We start from the raw sequence: 15,526 nt of genomic DNA, 5'->3' as shown, positions 1-15,526 counted from the left end.
CTTCACCTGCATTCACTTTGTTTAAAATTTCATTTAGCAATAGCTCTGTTCTCTTTGATTAACTCTCATTATCAAATAATGCAAATAATAGCTAACATATTAAGAACAGCACCAGGCACTGCTCTAAGTAGTTAAAATGTATTTAATTAATTACAAGTAGGACCATTATTCTCCTTTATAGATGAGGAAGCTGGGGAACAGAGAGATTAGATAACCAGACACTGCACGCAGAGCTAGTGCGTAAGCTGGGAGTAGTCCATGCAGTCTAGTGATGAAAGCCAGTGATCCCACCTACTCCGGAATATTCTATATCAGGACTCAGGGACATCTGGATTGCTAAGAACTTCTTACTACTTTGTGGGTTTGTGAAAAATCTGTTTTATCTTTGTATTATGAGATTCCACTTCAATACTGAAATTTGACTGAGTAGAAATTTCTTGTCTTCACAGAGATTTTAAAGTCGAAAAACTTAGCTACTGTTTCTTATGAATCCAAACAATTTTCTGGGAGTGTTAACCAATTGCAAGCCTTATGTAATGATGAGTCAGAACTACTTGAAAGGTTTGGGGGTGACACATAATTTATATTGCTAATTATCACACTAAACTTACAACGTGGTACAACGTTTATTGTGAATAATGCTTCAGGTATAGTTTAACTATTCAAACTATTTCTGACTTTATGTATACATGTGAATCAATGCTAACTTGTCATGTTTTTTCAATTACCAGTATTTAACAATTAATAAAATATGAAAATTCACACAATTCACCTATGGAAAACAACTGATAGCAAGTGGGGAAAAAAGAGGGCTACGAATAGAGAAAAAAAATGAGAAAGAAAAGCTCATTTTCTGCAAGTAAGTAAACATATTTTCCTATCTTATAAACTGTAGAGGTGGAAAAATGAAACAAAGAAGTCAGAGGCTATTCTGCTGGGCATGAAGTTCCTCCGGCCTGTAACACAAGCAGTTATGAAAGGGTCACTTTCTGGGGAAACTGTGGGTATTCTGGGCCTTGTTGCTGTTTTTTCCACTGATGGTGCGCTCATACAAAGGCGTACTGCATTGTAAATTCTGAGGGTAAGGTTTACATTTCTCACTTCATGCGTATTTTGCACAGTATCTGGTACTTTGCATAGGAGAGGGTGTAGTTAATAAATGCTGAGTTGGCTGGGTATGATGAATAATTTCATGGGTCAACCTGATTGGCTAAAGGATGTCCAAATAGTTGGTAAGACCCTATTTCTGGGCATTTCTGTGAGGGTGTCTCCAGAAGAGATTAGCATTTGAGTCAGCAGCGTGAGTAAACATGGTCTTCCTTACCAATGAGGTAGGTGCAAACAGAACAAAAGGTAGAAGAAGGACGAATCTGCTCTGTTGGAGCTGAGATATCCATCTTCTCCCGCCCTCAGACACGGACATCCTGGTCCTGGTCAGACTCCAATCTGGACTGACACCACATGGTTCTCCCACTCCTGTTCTTAGGCCTTTGGACTGGGGCTGAATCCATATCACTGGCTTTCCTGGTTCTTCAGCTTGGAGATGGCAGATCATGGGACTTGGCCTCCATAACTGGCATGAGCCAAGTCCTATAATCAGATCAGATCAGATCAGTCGCTCAGTTGTGTCCGACTTTTTGCGACCCCATGAATTGCAGCACGCCAGGCCTCCCTGTCCATCACCAACTCCTGGAGTTCACTCAAACTCACATCCATCGAGTCAGTGATGCCATCCAGCCATCTCATCCTCTGTCGTCCCCTTCTCCTCCTGCCCCCAATCCCTCCCAGCAGCAGAGTCTTTTCCAATGAGTCAACTCTTCGCATCAGGTGGCCAAAGTCCTGGAGTTTCAGCTTTAGCATCATTCCTTCCAAAGAAATCCCAGGGCTGATCTCCTTCAGAATGGACTGGTTGAATCTCCTTGCAGTCCAAGGGACTCTCAAGAGTCTTCTCCAACACCACAGTTCAAAAGCATCAATTCTTCGGCGCTCAGCCTTCTTCACAGTCCAACTCTCACATTCATATATGACCACAGGAAAAACCATAGCCCTGACTAGATGAACCTTTGATGGCAAAGTAATGTCTCTGCTTTTGAAAATGCTATCTAGGTTGGTCATAACTTTCCTTCCAAGGAGCAAGCGTCTTCTAATTGCATGGCTGCAGTCACCATCTGCAGTAAGCATTTAGATGTACCACTCTGTTTCTCTAGAAAACCCTGACTAATTTACACTGGATCACAGATTGGATGAGCAAAACACTTAAGTCTCAAGTGAGGCACTCCTGGAAATACTTCTGCCTTGGAGACACACAAAGTGTGTATAACTTGAAGATTAAAGTCAAATACACACAGGCACGGATAATGTAGACCTGTGCTCGAGCAATCAGGCACAGCACACGGTTCACAAACTACCACTTTGAGAATGGCTTGTCCTGAACAAACTACCAACAACAGAGTTCTGCCCTAATTTACTTTGTGATCTTAAATGATTTATTATCTCCTGCCATTCTACCCCATTTTCTACATCTATAATTAGATGTTCTATAAAGGTGCTTTAAAGTCACATTAGCTAAATGTGCCCCTGCAGATGAAGGGTTACGTGCTGCTTGCTTGGAAACACTTTCTGAGAAAAAAGTCAAAAGGATTTTTAAGTTGGGTTATTCCTAAAACAAATGACATCATTAAGTGCAAGTATGTGATCAGAGCATGGTGTACTGATAGGTTTCGTTTACAGAAATTCAGTACTTCTAATTACTGTACCAAACATTACTCAGCCACACTGATATAAAATACAGATGAATTAGAGTAATCATAAGCAGAATTAATCAAGATCTTATTCCAGGAGACACCAACATCATAGATGCTGTGGCCACCCAGAGCTTTTCTTTTCCTGCCCTGTGTATCAGAGCCATAACACAATGTGTTTGCAAACGGTGTTTATAGCAGTTTAAGTCCTGAATACAAGTGTTACTGACCCATCACACCAAATTCTTATTTTTCAGCCTTACTGGTTCGCTATTATGGAGGGAAGTAATAAATCTCTACAGTTTCTGGAAAAATGGCCAAACCTTGTGTTTTAATGTAAAAGGTCAGAATTTCATGCTTCAGAAAGGGGATACTGAGATACATTCAGAATTAGAAACAAATGTGGGCTTATATGTAAGCTGCTATCAATCAGGGAACTTCCTCGTGCCAGACTTAGTTGAATGGTAATTGATTGTTTAAAAATTTTGAAATACAGCAGGATTATGAGTTGACCACTTACTGGTATAATGTACATCATTATTTTGTCACCATTATTAATAACAACAATTTCTTTTGTTTTTAAACTACATCATGTTCAAGTCACTATGCCAAGATCATAGGGACTTACAATGTAACATACTTGTGCTTTTTTTTTTAAATAAAAACTTTCATTGGCCAAGATGGTGGAGTAGGAAGACCCTGAGTTCACCACCTCTCATGGGCACACCAAAATGACAACTATTCACAGAGCAGCTGTGAATGAGATCAGTCTCGTATTCTCATCAATATGAAAAAGACTGGAATCTAGTAGAAAAGACGGTTTACAATTAAAGTTATAAAGGAACCTCAAGATGTGCAGGGGAGGGGCAGAGATGCAGAATAGTCGATACCCATTCCCTGAGCAGGTGACCCACAAATGGGAGGATGATGACAATTGCAGAGATTTCCTTCAAGGAGTGAGTGATCCAAGCACCACACTGGGCTCCCCATTCCAGAGGTCCTGCACTGGGAAGATGAATCCCCAGGACATTTGACTTTGAAGGCCAGTGGGGCTTACATTCAGGACACTCAGAGGACTGTAGGAAATAAAAGTCTCTTTTCTTAAAGGATGCACACAAAATCTCACATGCTCAGGGAGCTAGGGCAGAAGCAGTTATTTGAAAGGATCCTGGGTCAGACCCACCTGCTGATCTTGGAGAGTCTCCCAGAGAGACATGGAGGCAACTGGAGTCACCCTAGGGACACAGATTCTGGTAGCAGCCATTTTGGGGAGCTTGTTCAACCACGTGAACACTGGTTCTGGCAAGAACCACTTTAGAATCCTCCCTCTAGCTTAAGCTATAGGATCTGGCCCTGCTCTGCCTACCAGCAAGGTGGCAGTAACCCTAGGATTAGGACCCTCATGCCTCAGCCTGATCTAGCAGTGGGTCCTGAAGCCAGAGAGCCTGGGACCCAGCTCCACCCACCACTGGCAGGCACCAGGTCCAGGATTTCCTGGGCTCAGGCTCCACCCAGCAGGCAGACACTGATTCCAAGACCACTACAGCCCCATAGCCTTCTGCGAGAGGACCCAGCCCACTCTTCAGGAGGCCCAAACCAGCTCTGAGACACCTTGGAGTCCTCACCCAGCTGCCCCAGGACCTGGCCTCATTCACTAGTGGGCTGACACAAGCTCCGGGACACCAGGACTCCACAGCCAGCTGTGTCAGGAACTTGCCCAGCCCCCCAGTGGACCAACAGCAGCTCCAGGACCCCTGGGACCCTGAAGTCAGAGATCCAGGGGCCTGGGTCTGCCCACCAGTGAACCAGCAGTAGCCTCAAAACTCCATGGGCCTTTTAGTGTCTCATGCATTTCTGCTTGTTTATGTTGTGTGCAGTTATTAAGAGTGAAGTTTATCATAGTGACACAAGCCTATCTCAGGAAAACAAGGACAATTTCAAATAAACTAACTATATCTACAGAAACTAGAAGAACAGGAAACAAAATCCAAAGTTAGAGAAGGAAAGAAATAATAAAGATCAGAGCATAAACAAATGAAATAGAGACTAAAAAAAAAAAGAAAAGATGAATGAAATTAAAAGCAGATTCTTTGAAAAGATATACAAAATTGATAAACCTTTAGCCTGGCTCATCAAGAAAAGAAGAGGGCCCAAATCAATAGAATCAGAAATGAAAAAAGAAAAGTTACAACTGGTGCCACAGAAATACAAAGGATCATGAGACATTAGTAAGAACAACTATATACCAATAAAACGGACAACCTAGGAGAAATGGACAAATTCCTAGAAAATGTACAATCTTGTAAGATTGAACCAAGAAGAAACAGAAAATCCAACCAGACCAATTGCCAATAGTGAAATTCAATCAGTAATTGAAAAACTCCCAAAAACAATAGTCCAGGACCAGAAGGCTTCACAGGTTAAGGCTTTACAGGTCTGGCTTCACTACCAAATATTCAGTGTTAACACCTATCTTTCTCAAGCTATTCCAAAAAACTGCAGAGGAAAGAACACTTCCAAACTCATTCTACGAGGCCAGCATCACCTTCATACCAAAATCAGACAAATATATCACAAAGAGAAAATTATAAGCCACTGAGTGACTATAAAACTACAGTAATCCAAACAGAATGGTACTGGCACAAAAATGGAAATTCAGACCAGTGGAACAGGATAGAAATAAATAAACAAACCCACACACTTATGACCAATTCATCTACAGCAAAGATGAGAATATACAGTGAAGACAAGACAGGCTCTTTAGTAAGAAGTTCTGGGAAAATATGTAGCATAATGAAATTAGGACATTTTCTTATACCATATACAAAAATACATTCAAAATGGATTAAACACCTATATATAAGATCAAGACCCATATAAAACTCCTAGAAAAAAGATAGGTGGAACACTGACATAAATTGTAGCCATATTTTTTTTTGCATATGTCTCCTAAAGTAAAAGAAATAAAAGCAAAAACAAACCAATAGGACGTAATAAAATTTAAAAGTTTTTGCACAGCAAAGGAAACCATCGACAAAATGAAAAGTCAATCTACTGAATGGGAAAAAATATTTGCAAATGATATGCTGCTGCTGCTGCTGCTGCTAAGTCACTTCAGTTGTGTCGGACTCTGTGCGACCCCATAGACAGCAGCCTGCCAGGCTCCCCCACCCCTGGGATTCTCCAGGCAAGAACACTGGAGTGGGTTGCCATTTCCCTCTCCAATGCATGAAGGTGAAAAGTGAAAGTGAAGTTGCTATGACCAATACCCAAATATCCAAAATGTAGAAACAGCTCAAAGAGTTCAACATAAAAAAAAAAACCAATGAAATAAAAATGGGCAGAAGTTCAGAAGAGATTTTTTTTTTTCAAACAAGACAGACAAATGGCCAACAGGCACATGAAAAAATGCTTGACATAATTAATCATCAAAATGATGATTAATCACTTTGCAAATCAAAATCACATTGAGATAACACTTCACACTTGTCAGAATGGCTAGCATCGAGATGACAAATAAATGTTGGCATGGACATGGAGATAAGGGAACCCTTAAAAACTTTTAGTAGGGTGTAAATTGATACAGCAGCCATGAACACCAGAATAGAGATTCCTCAAAAAAACTGAAATCTAGGGATGATAAATGATTTATTCAAAGACCCACTTTTCACTGACAAAAGCCATTATCAGAACTTAGTTTCCTGTTCACTCTTTAGTAAGCTTATCTCCAGATGATGTTAGATAATTTATTAAATGAATAATGACCTCCATACATTAACTCACTTTGAATCTCAACTCAAAATTAGCTCTTCTTTTTTATGGGCTTGCCATCTTCTTTTGGTCTGAATAGGTACTAAACTATCCCTGGGATACTTATTTCTCAGAAGAGAAACACCCAGTTTTAGAATTTTGCCTCTCTTGCTCAAGCACTTTGAGCTAATTATGGAAAAGCCTTATTTGGTACAGTGGATTCTGTGCATGGACCAGATGTCCCCTTCAGAAGGAGGCATTCTTTTCCCTAGTTCTGGGGCTGTTAACAGCTACTGTTCTTTCTAGGAGTTGTCCCATTGAAGGAAACTGCCTTACTCAGGTTTTTTCTTTTCCCTGGGGTTGCCCCACCTTCAGTGACTATTGATACTCAGGAATAACAGCCCAGTCCTTACTTCAGAACAAGTCTGACAGCCTCCAGTGTAGCTGCACTGCAGAATTCAACAACTCCCTCTGCCCAATCTTGCTACTCTCACTCTCTCACAGAAGTTATTCCTGACAGTACTCTCTAATTTAAACCTCCTGCATGCATATCTCTGTCTTGACGTCTGTTTCTCTGGAAATCTTACCTAAAACAGTATGCTTTTCACTCTGTTGCCAGAGTAAAAGATACAAGGGGAAAAAAAAAAGGTACAAAAGACGTTTGTGGCAGAAAGCTTAAGGTTCCCCCAAACTTCTGCTTGCCTCACAAAATTTATGTTTTTCATTCCAATTTATATATTTTAAATGGTGTTAGGTATGAGTTATTTTATGTTTACTTCCTTAAGAGGTTAAAAGCACACTATCTTGTATATTTTGCAAACCATTAATACATTTATATTCTTAAAATTTTATTTCCTGTGTAGCATTAATTACACTATAATTGCCTACCTTCTGAGAGTCCTTCCTGCTAAACTACCTTCTCTTTGAATCTCTAGCACCTATATCACAGTCCACAGCTCCATTATAGGATCCTCAGTGAATTAGCAACTGCTCTTCAAGACAGACATACGATCAAAAACTATAAAACACACAAGGAAAGACTGTGTCATGAACAAAGAGGAGTACTGATGACCTAAATACTTGACACAACAGCATGTTCTGAAAGAGTGTGAAATTATCTTTAAATGATGAAAGCTGTAAAAGATATAAGGAACATATTACTGTGAAAAAGGAACAACGCATTTGATATAAAAAGCATACACAGTACCTAGAAACGAAAAATAAAGTTACGGAAATTAAAAGAGAAATACATGGGGTGGACAAACACCAGATAAGACAGCTGCAGCTGAAGAAAGCGGTAGTGAACCAGAACAGACAGAAAACCAGTGAAAGTAAGCAAAGTGACCAGAGGGAAGCACAGCACGAGAGGCCTCACAGGAGCTCCCGTAGGAGGAAAGAGAGGGTGCTTGTGAGGCGATATTTGAATATATTACGGCAAGAAATTTGCATAATTAATACACATCAATCTTCAGAAAGATGAAGTACACCAAGTGTTGAGCAGGATAAATGAAAAGAAAATCGCTGCCTAAACTACCAAAGACAAGGCAAAAATCTTTAAACAATCTTTAAAGGGCAAACTAGCCAAAACGAGCTGCAATTAGATTGCTGATAGACTTCGCAGCAGTAAAATAAGAGGTTAAAAGACACTGCAACAGTATTTGTGAAGTGCTAAGGGAAATAATGGTGCCATGGAATTCTGTACTTAATGAAACTATTATTCAAGAGAAAGGGCAAAAATAAATGTTTTCACACAGAGAGTCACTGAAAGAACTATTAACAATGTATAGACTATAAAATGTATATATTAGTACAGAAAGAGAGTATATAAGTTTACCCCTGAGCTCTCTCTTCTGGTCAACTGCTTAACCGTTCTTTAGTTCTTTCACCAATACTACACTTAAAAAAAAAAATCATTACACCTTTGTAGTACTTTTTAAACAGCTTTATTATGACTGAAATAGTTAACTGTACATATTAAAAATGTACATACACCCATGAAACCATCACCACAATCAAAATAATAAAAATATCCATCACCCTTTGAAATTTCCTCATGCACCTTTTCAATCCCTCCCTCCACCCATCTCCCTGCTCTTTCTCTGGCAACTACTGATCTACTTTCAGTGATCATGAATTAATTCTCATTTTCTAGAACTTTACATAAATGGAATCATAAAATATGTCCTTGTTTTTGTCTGGTTTCTTTCACTCAGGGTAAGTATTTTGAGATTCATCTATTTTCTTGTTTGTAGCAGTAGTTCCAAAATCACTGCAGATGGTGATTGCAGCCATGAAATTAAAAGACGCTTGGCAGAAAGTGAAGAGGAACTGAAAAGCCTCTTGATGAAGGTGAAAGAGGAGACTGAAAAAGTTGGCTTAAAACTCAACATTCAGAAAACGAAGATCATGGCATCTGGTCCCATCACTTCATGGGAAATAGATGGGGAAACAGTGGAAACAGTGTCAGACTTTGTTTTTTTTGGCTCCAAAATCACTGCAGATGGTGACTGCAGCCATGAAATTAAAAGATGCTTACTCCTTGGAAGGAAAGTTATGACCAACCTAGATAGCATATTGAAAAGCAGAGACATTACTTTGCCAACAAAGGTCCGTCTAGTCAAGGTTATGGGAGAAGGCAATGGCACCTCACTCCAATACTCTCTTGCCTGGAAAATCCCATGGATGGAGGAGCCTGGTAGGCTGCAGTCCATGGGGTCGAGAAGAGTCGGACACAACTGAGCAACTTCACTTTCACTTTTCACTTTCATGCATTGGAGAAGGAAATGGCAACCCACTCCAGTGTTCTTGCCTGGAGAACCCCAGGGACCGGGGAGCCTGGTGGGCTGCCGTCTATGGGGTTGCACAGAGTAGGACACGACTGAAGTGACTTAGCAGCAGCAGCAGCAGCAGCAACAGTCAAGGCTATGGTTTTTCCAGTGGTCATGTATGGATGTGAGAGTTGGACTGTGAAGAAAGCTGAGCGCTGAAGAATTGATGCTTTTGAACTGTGGTGTTGGAGAAGACTCTTGAGAGTCCCTTGGACTGCAAGGAGATCCAACCAGTCCATTCTGAAGGAGATCAGCCCTGGGATTTCTTTGGAAGGAATGATGCTAAAGCTGAAACTCCAGTACTTTGGCCACCTCATACGAAGAGTTGACTCATTGGAAAAGACTCTGATGCTGGGAGGGATTGGGGGCAGGAGGAGAAGGGGAGGACAGAGGATGAGATGGCTGGATGGCATCACTGACTCGATGGACATGAGTCTGAGTGAACTCCGGGAGTTGGTGATGGACAGGGAGGCCTGGCGTGCTGCAATTCACGGGGTTGCAAAGAGTCGGACACGACTGAGCGACTGAACTGAACTGAACTGAACTACTCCTTGGAAGGAAAGTTATGACCAACCTAGATAGCATATTAAAAAGCAGAGGAATTACTTTGCCAACAAAGGTCCATCTAGTCAAGGCTATGGTTTTTCCAGTGGTCATGTATGGATGTGAGAGTTGGACTATTAAAGAAAGCTGAGTGCCGAAGAATTGAGGCTTTTGAACTGTGGTGTTGGAGAAGACTCTTGAGAGTCCCTTGGACTCCAAGGAGATTCAACCATCCATCCTAAAGGAGATCAGTCCTGGGTGTTCATTGGAAGGACTGATGTTGAAGCTGAAACTCCATTACTTTGGCCACCTGATGTGAAGAGCTGACTCACTGGAAAAGACCCTGATACAGGCAAGATTGAGAGTAGGAGAAGGGGATGACAGAGGATGAGATGGTTGGATGGCTTCACCAACTCAATGGACATGGGTTTGGGTGGACTCCGGGAGTTGGTGATGGATAGGGAGGCCTGGCGTGCTGCAGTTCATGGGTTCGCAAAGAGTTGAGACATGACTGAGTGACAGAACTGACCTGAACTGAGCAATAGTTCATTTGTTTTTATTTGTGAGAAGTATTCCAGTGTATAGATATACTAATTTGTTTATTTCTTCATCTGTTGATGGATATTTGTTTTGTTTCCAGTTTGGTGCCATTACAAATAAAGCTGCTACAAGTAAGTCTTTTTTAAAAAATTGAGATATAATTGACATTCAACATTATACTAATATTAGGCACACAATATGATTCAATGTTTGTACATATTGCCAAATGATCACCACATTAAGTCCATGCACAGCTGCAGATCTTTTTTTCTTGTGATGAAAACTTTTAAGACATACCCTTAGCAACTTTCAAATATACGATATCATTCGCTGTAGTCACCATGCTGTACATTACAAACCCATGGTTTATTTTATAACTGTGTAAGTTTGTATCTTTTGATTCTCTTCGACCATTTCTCCCACTCCTCAAACCAAGAACCCATTACTATGAGTTTGAGTTTTTTGTTTTCTTCTTAGATTTCACATATAAGTAAGCACATCTGATATCTGTCTTTCTCCATTTGACTCAGCAGACAGGGTCCACCCAAGTTGTCATAAATGGCAAGCTTTCTTTCTTTTTAAATGGCTGAATCATATTCCATTGTCTATATGCATACACACATGTACATATATACACATATATACATTTTCTTCATCAGTCATTCATTAAAAGACACTTAAGTTGCTTCAATGTCTTGGCTATAATAAATAATGCTGCAACGAACATGGGGGTGAGTATATTTTTTTCCAGTTAGCATTTTCACTTCCTTCAGATAAACATCCAGAAATAGAACTGCTGGATCATATGGTAGGCGTATTTTTAAAAAGGTATATACACTTCAAGAGTACAGCATTATACTTCAACATCTATATAACTACAAAGTGAGCACCATCACAAATTTCGTTACCATTCATCACCATACAGTTGGCCTCCTTTCCCTCTGGTAACCACTAATCTGATCTCTGTATCTAGGAGTTTGTTTTTACTTTTTAAGATTTCACATACTAGTGAAATCATAAGCGTTTTGTCTTTCTCCAACTTACTTAACATAATACCTTCAAGGTCCATCCATGTTGTTGCAAATAGCAGGATTTCATTCTTTTGTATATGTAAGTCACACCTTTATCCATTCACCCACTGATACACACACACACATGCTGTTTCAATATCTTGACTATTATAAATAAAGGCACAATAAACACAGGGGAGAATGTATCTTTTCAAATTAGTGTTTCCATGTTTTTCAGATAAATACCCAGAAATGTAGCGGTTGGGCCATACAGGTGTACTAACTTTTTGAGAATCCTCCATACTGTTTTCCATAGTGGCTGCACCAAGTTACATTCCCACTCACAGTGCACAGGAGCCCCCTTTTCTCCACACCCTTGCCACGCACTTGCTATTTCTTATCTTTTTGTTAACAGCTATTCTAACAGGTGTGAGATGATAGTTCACTGTGGTTTTGGTTTGCATTACCCTGAGGATTACTGATATGGGATATCTTTTCAGAAATTCCCTTGTGGTCCAGTGGTTAGGAGTCCATACTTTCTCTGCTGAGAGCCTAGGTTCAATCCTGGTTGGGGAATGAAGATCCCTCAAGCCACATAGCTCGGCAAAAAAAAAGAAAAAAAGAAAAAAAAAAAACCTAAAAAATACCCCAAAACCATCTTTTCATGTACCTGTTGTCCATTGAATGTCTTCTTTGGAAAAACATCCATTCAGATCCACTGCCCATTTTAAAATTACTTTTTTTTGCTATTTGGTTGTATGAGTTCTTTATATTATAACCTCTTACCAATATATTACTTGTAAACATTTTCCTCATTATGGAAGTTGCCTTTTTATTTAGTTGATGGTTTCCTTTGCGGTATAATATAAACATGTAAATCTTCATGCTTTCACTTCTCTTGGGTAAGTATCTAGGAGTGAGAGGTTTCAGTCATAAAGGAAGTGAACACTAAACTTTGTAAGAAATGGCTGAATATTTTTCCAAAGTTGTTCTGCCACTTTATATTTCTCCCAGTAATGTATGAAGATTTTGGTTCTTTTACAACTTTGCGAAGACTTGGTATGTTCAGTCATTCTAATTTTAGCTCTTCTAATAAGTACATAGTAGTATCTCATTATGATTTTAATTTGTAATGACAAATGATGTTGAGATCTTTTTATGTGCTTTCCATTTATATATTTTCTGATGAAGTATGTACTTAAATATTTATCTAATTAAATTTTTTTATTATCTTATGATTAAAAGTTCTTTATATTTTCTGGATAAAAGTTTTGTTATTAGTTTATGATTTATAAATATTTTCTCCCAGTCTGTGGCTTTTCCTCTCATTCTCTTAACAGTTATCTTTTACAGAGCAAAGTTTTTTTTTAATTTTGACAAAATCCAATTCATTTTTATGTATTGTGCTTTTGGTGTTATAGCTCAGAAATCTTGGCCTAAACAAAGTCACAAAGATTTTCTCCTGTTAATTCAGTTAAGTTTTACAGTTTGAGATTTTATATTTAGCTCTATGATTGATTTTGAGATTATTTTGTATATGGTGCCAAGCGTGGACCAGAGCTCCACTTTTTTGCATATGCATACCCACTTTTACTCTTTTGCCACAGCTGATTTAGCTGATTAAGAACCTTTATTATTCCTCATAAAGTTGAGTAAATTTACCGGTTCTTTACAAAAATGCTACTGCAATTTTAACTGTGACTACAATAAGTTTAGAGACCTGGGAATAATGAACAAGAGTATGTTTCTCCAATTATTTCACTGATACTATCTTGCTGAAGTCACCAAAGTCAGCTCCATGTTGGTTTTTCTAATGGAATTTTAATCATGATCACAATGCAGTCACTCCCTCTCAATGAAACACTTGTTTTGACTTGACTTCCAAGATTCTATACACCAGAGGCCAACAAACTTTTTCTGTAAGGGAGCCAGATAGCAATTTTGGGCTTTGGGGATCATACAGTTTCTGTTGAAATGACTCAACTATGCCACTGTAGTATGAAAACAGCCAAAGAGAAGATGTAAATGAGTTAAGTTTGGTAGTATTCCAATAAAAGTTTACTTACAAAAAAAGACAGGGGGTCAGATCTGGCCCCTGTGAGCCATAGTTTGATAACTTTTGCTCTACATTCTCTTTGTTTTCATCCTACCTTATTGGAAACTTCTTTGTCTCTTACCTCTTTAACTTTTAACATCCGAGTGCCCCAAAAGACTCATTGACTTTTCTTCTCCTATGCATGCGTGCTCAGTTGCTCAGTCATGTCTGACTCTTTGCAACCCCACGGACTATAGCCTGTCAGGCTCCTCTGTCCGTAAGATTTTCCAGGCAAGAATACTCGAGTGAGTAGCCATTTCCTTCTCCATTTCTTCTTCTATATATATAATCAATTTCTTGGTGATTTTATCCAATATCATGATTATACATATTTTATCTATATTAATGGCTCCCAAATTTGTACCTCCAGCCCAGACCACTTTCTGAACTACAGATCTTAACCCAAGTCTTATTAACATCTACACTTGGATCATCTTTCAGCTATTTCAATGAATAATGATATGTACGTGCTCAGTAGTGTCTGACACTGCAATCCCATGGACTGTGGCCCACCAGGCTCCTCTGTCCATGGAATTTTCCAGGCAAGAATACTGGAGTGGGTTGCCATTTCTTACTTCAGACCTTCCTGACCCAGTTAACACATGCCCAAAACGAAACATGTCATCTTTTTTTTCACAAGTCTTGTTTTATTCCACATTACAATTGATGGCAACAATATCCTTTCACCTGCTCAGGCCAAAACCCTTGGGATTCATGCCTGACTCCTTGCTTTCGCCTCATTTCAATCCATCAGTAAATCTAGGAGCTCTATTAAAATATACCCAGAATTCTGCCACTTCTCACCACCATTACCACTGCCACTCTGGTGTAAGCCACTATCATCTCTTACCCAGAATAATATTCGAGAAACTTTTAGCTGGAATCCCTACATTCATCTTTGCCACCATGATCTATTCTCAGCACAACAGCCAGAATGATGTCTTTAAAACTTAAAATCAGATCATATCGCTCCTCTTCCCAAAACCATCTAATGGTTCTGCATTTTATTCAGAGCAAAAACCAGTCCTTAAAAATGGCCTATATAATCTGGCATCTACGCTCCTCTGCCGTATCATTTCTATGACTTTGTCTCCTACTACTCCCCACTTATAATCACTTTGCTCCTGGCTCCTAAAACACAGCAGATGAGAACCTGTCTCAGCAACATTGTATTAGCAGTTTCCTCTGCTTGGAAAGCTCCTCCCTTAGATATCCGCAGGGCTCGATGCTCAGATCCTTCATCTTGGTTCAACTATCACTTCCTTAGTTGGACCTTCCCTGATCTCAGGGCTTAAAATTGCAACACTGTTCTTCTAGCCTTCCCCTCTCCCTTTTCTGCCTTATCTTTCTCCATGTTACTTACCACCTTCTAATTTATTTTAAAATTGTGTTTATTATATGTCTCTCACCTACAGAAAGTTAAGTTCTCCCAGGGAAGTGAATTAGTGACAGTCTCAAAAGGAAATAATGATGTACTTTTATATATGTTTGTGGAAGATTTATTCATAAAGGGACTGTTTACAAAACTGTATGTGTAAAGGAACTCATATGGATAGGAGCAGATAAGATGTTGGTACCCCAGATCTGAAGATGAGAGGGAAGCTCTTATCCAAACAGGAAGGAAAGAACTGTACAGAGGTCAGCCCGAGAGAAACTTTGAGGGACACCCCGTGAGGCAATCTCTCAGGGACAGAGCCAGGCAAAGAAATACCTGCCGTTGCTCTCTTCCCTACTCCTGATCTCTGGTCAGGGTCCCCCACTGGCTGAACCAACCATAGGTCAAAGGATACAGGAGCCATTTCAGGTGGTTCCTACAGGTTATTCTTGCCAGAGAAGGCTGAAAGCAGCATCAAGAAGGGCTGAGTGTATGTAAAATTATAAACAGATGACGAGGTAGGAATTTTTTTTTTTTTTTGCTTTGGTTCATGGCTGTATCCTACTTATGGTAAGTCTACAATAAATGTGTGTCTAGGTCTTTGCTCAAGAGAGAGGGAATGATCAATTAATGCCAGTTGCTGA

This window comes from Bos indicus x Bos taurus, chromosome 7, assembly GCF_003369695.1.
Source record: "Bos indicus x Bos taurus breed Angus x Brahman F1 hybrid chromosome 7, Bos_hybrid_MaternalHap_v2.0, whole genome shotgun sequence".
Taxonomy (NCBI): Eukaryota; Metazoa; Chordata; class Mammalia; order Artiodactyla; family Bovidae; genus Bos; species Bos indicus x Bos taurus.
Note: the sequence above shows the minus strand (reverse complement) of the source record.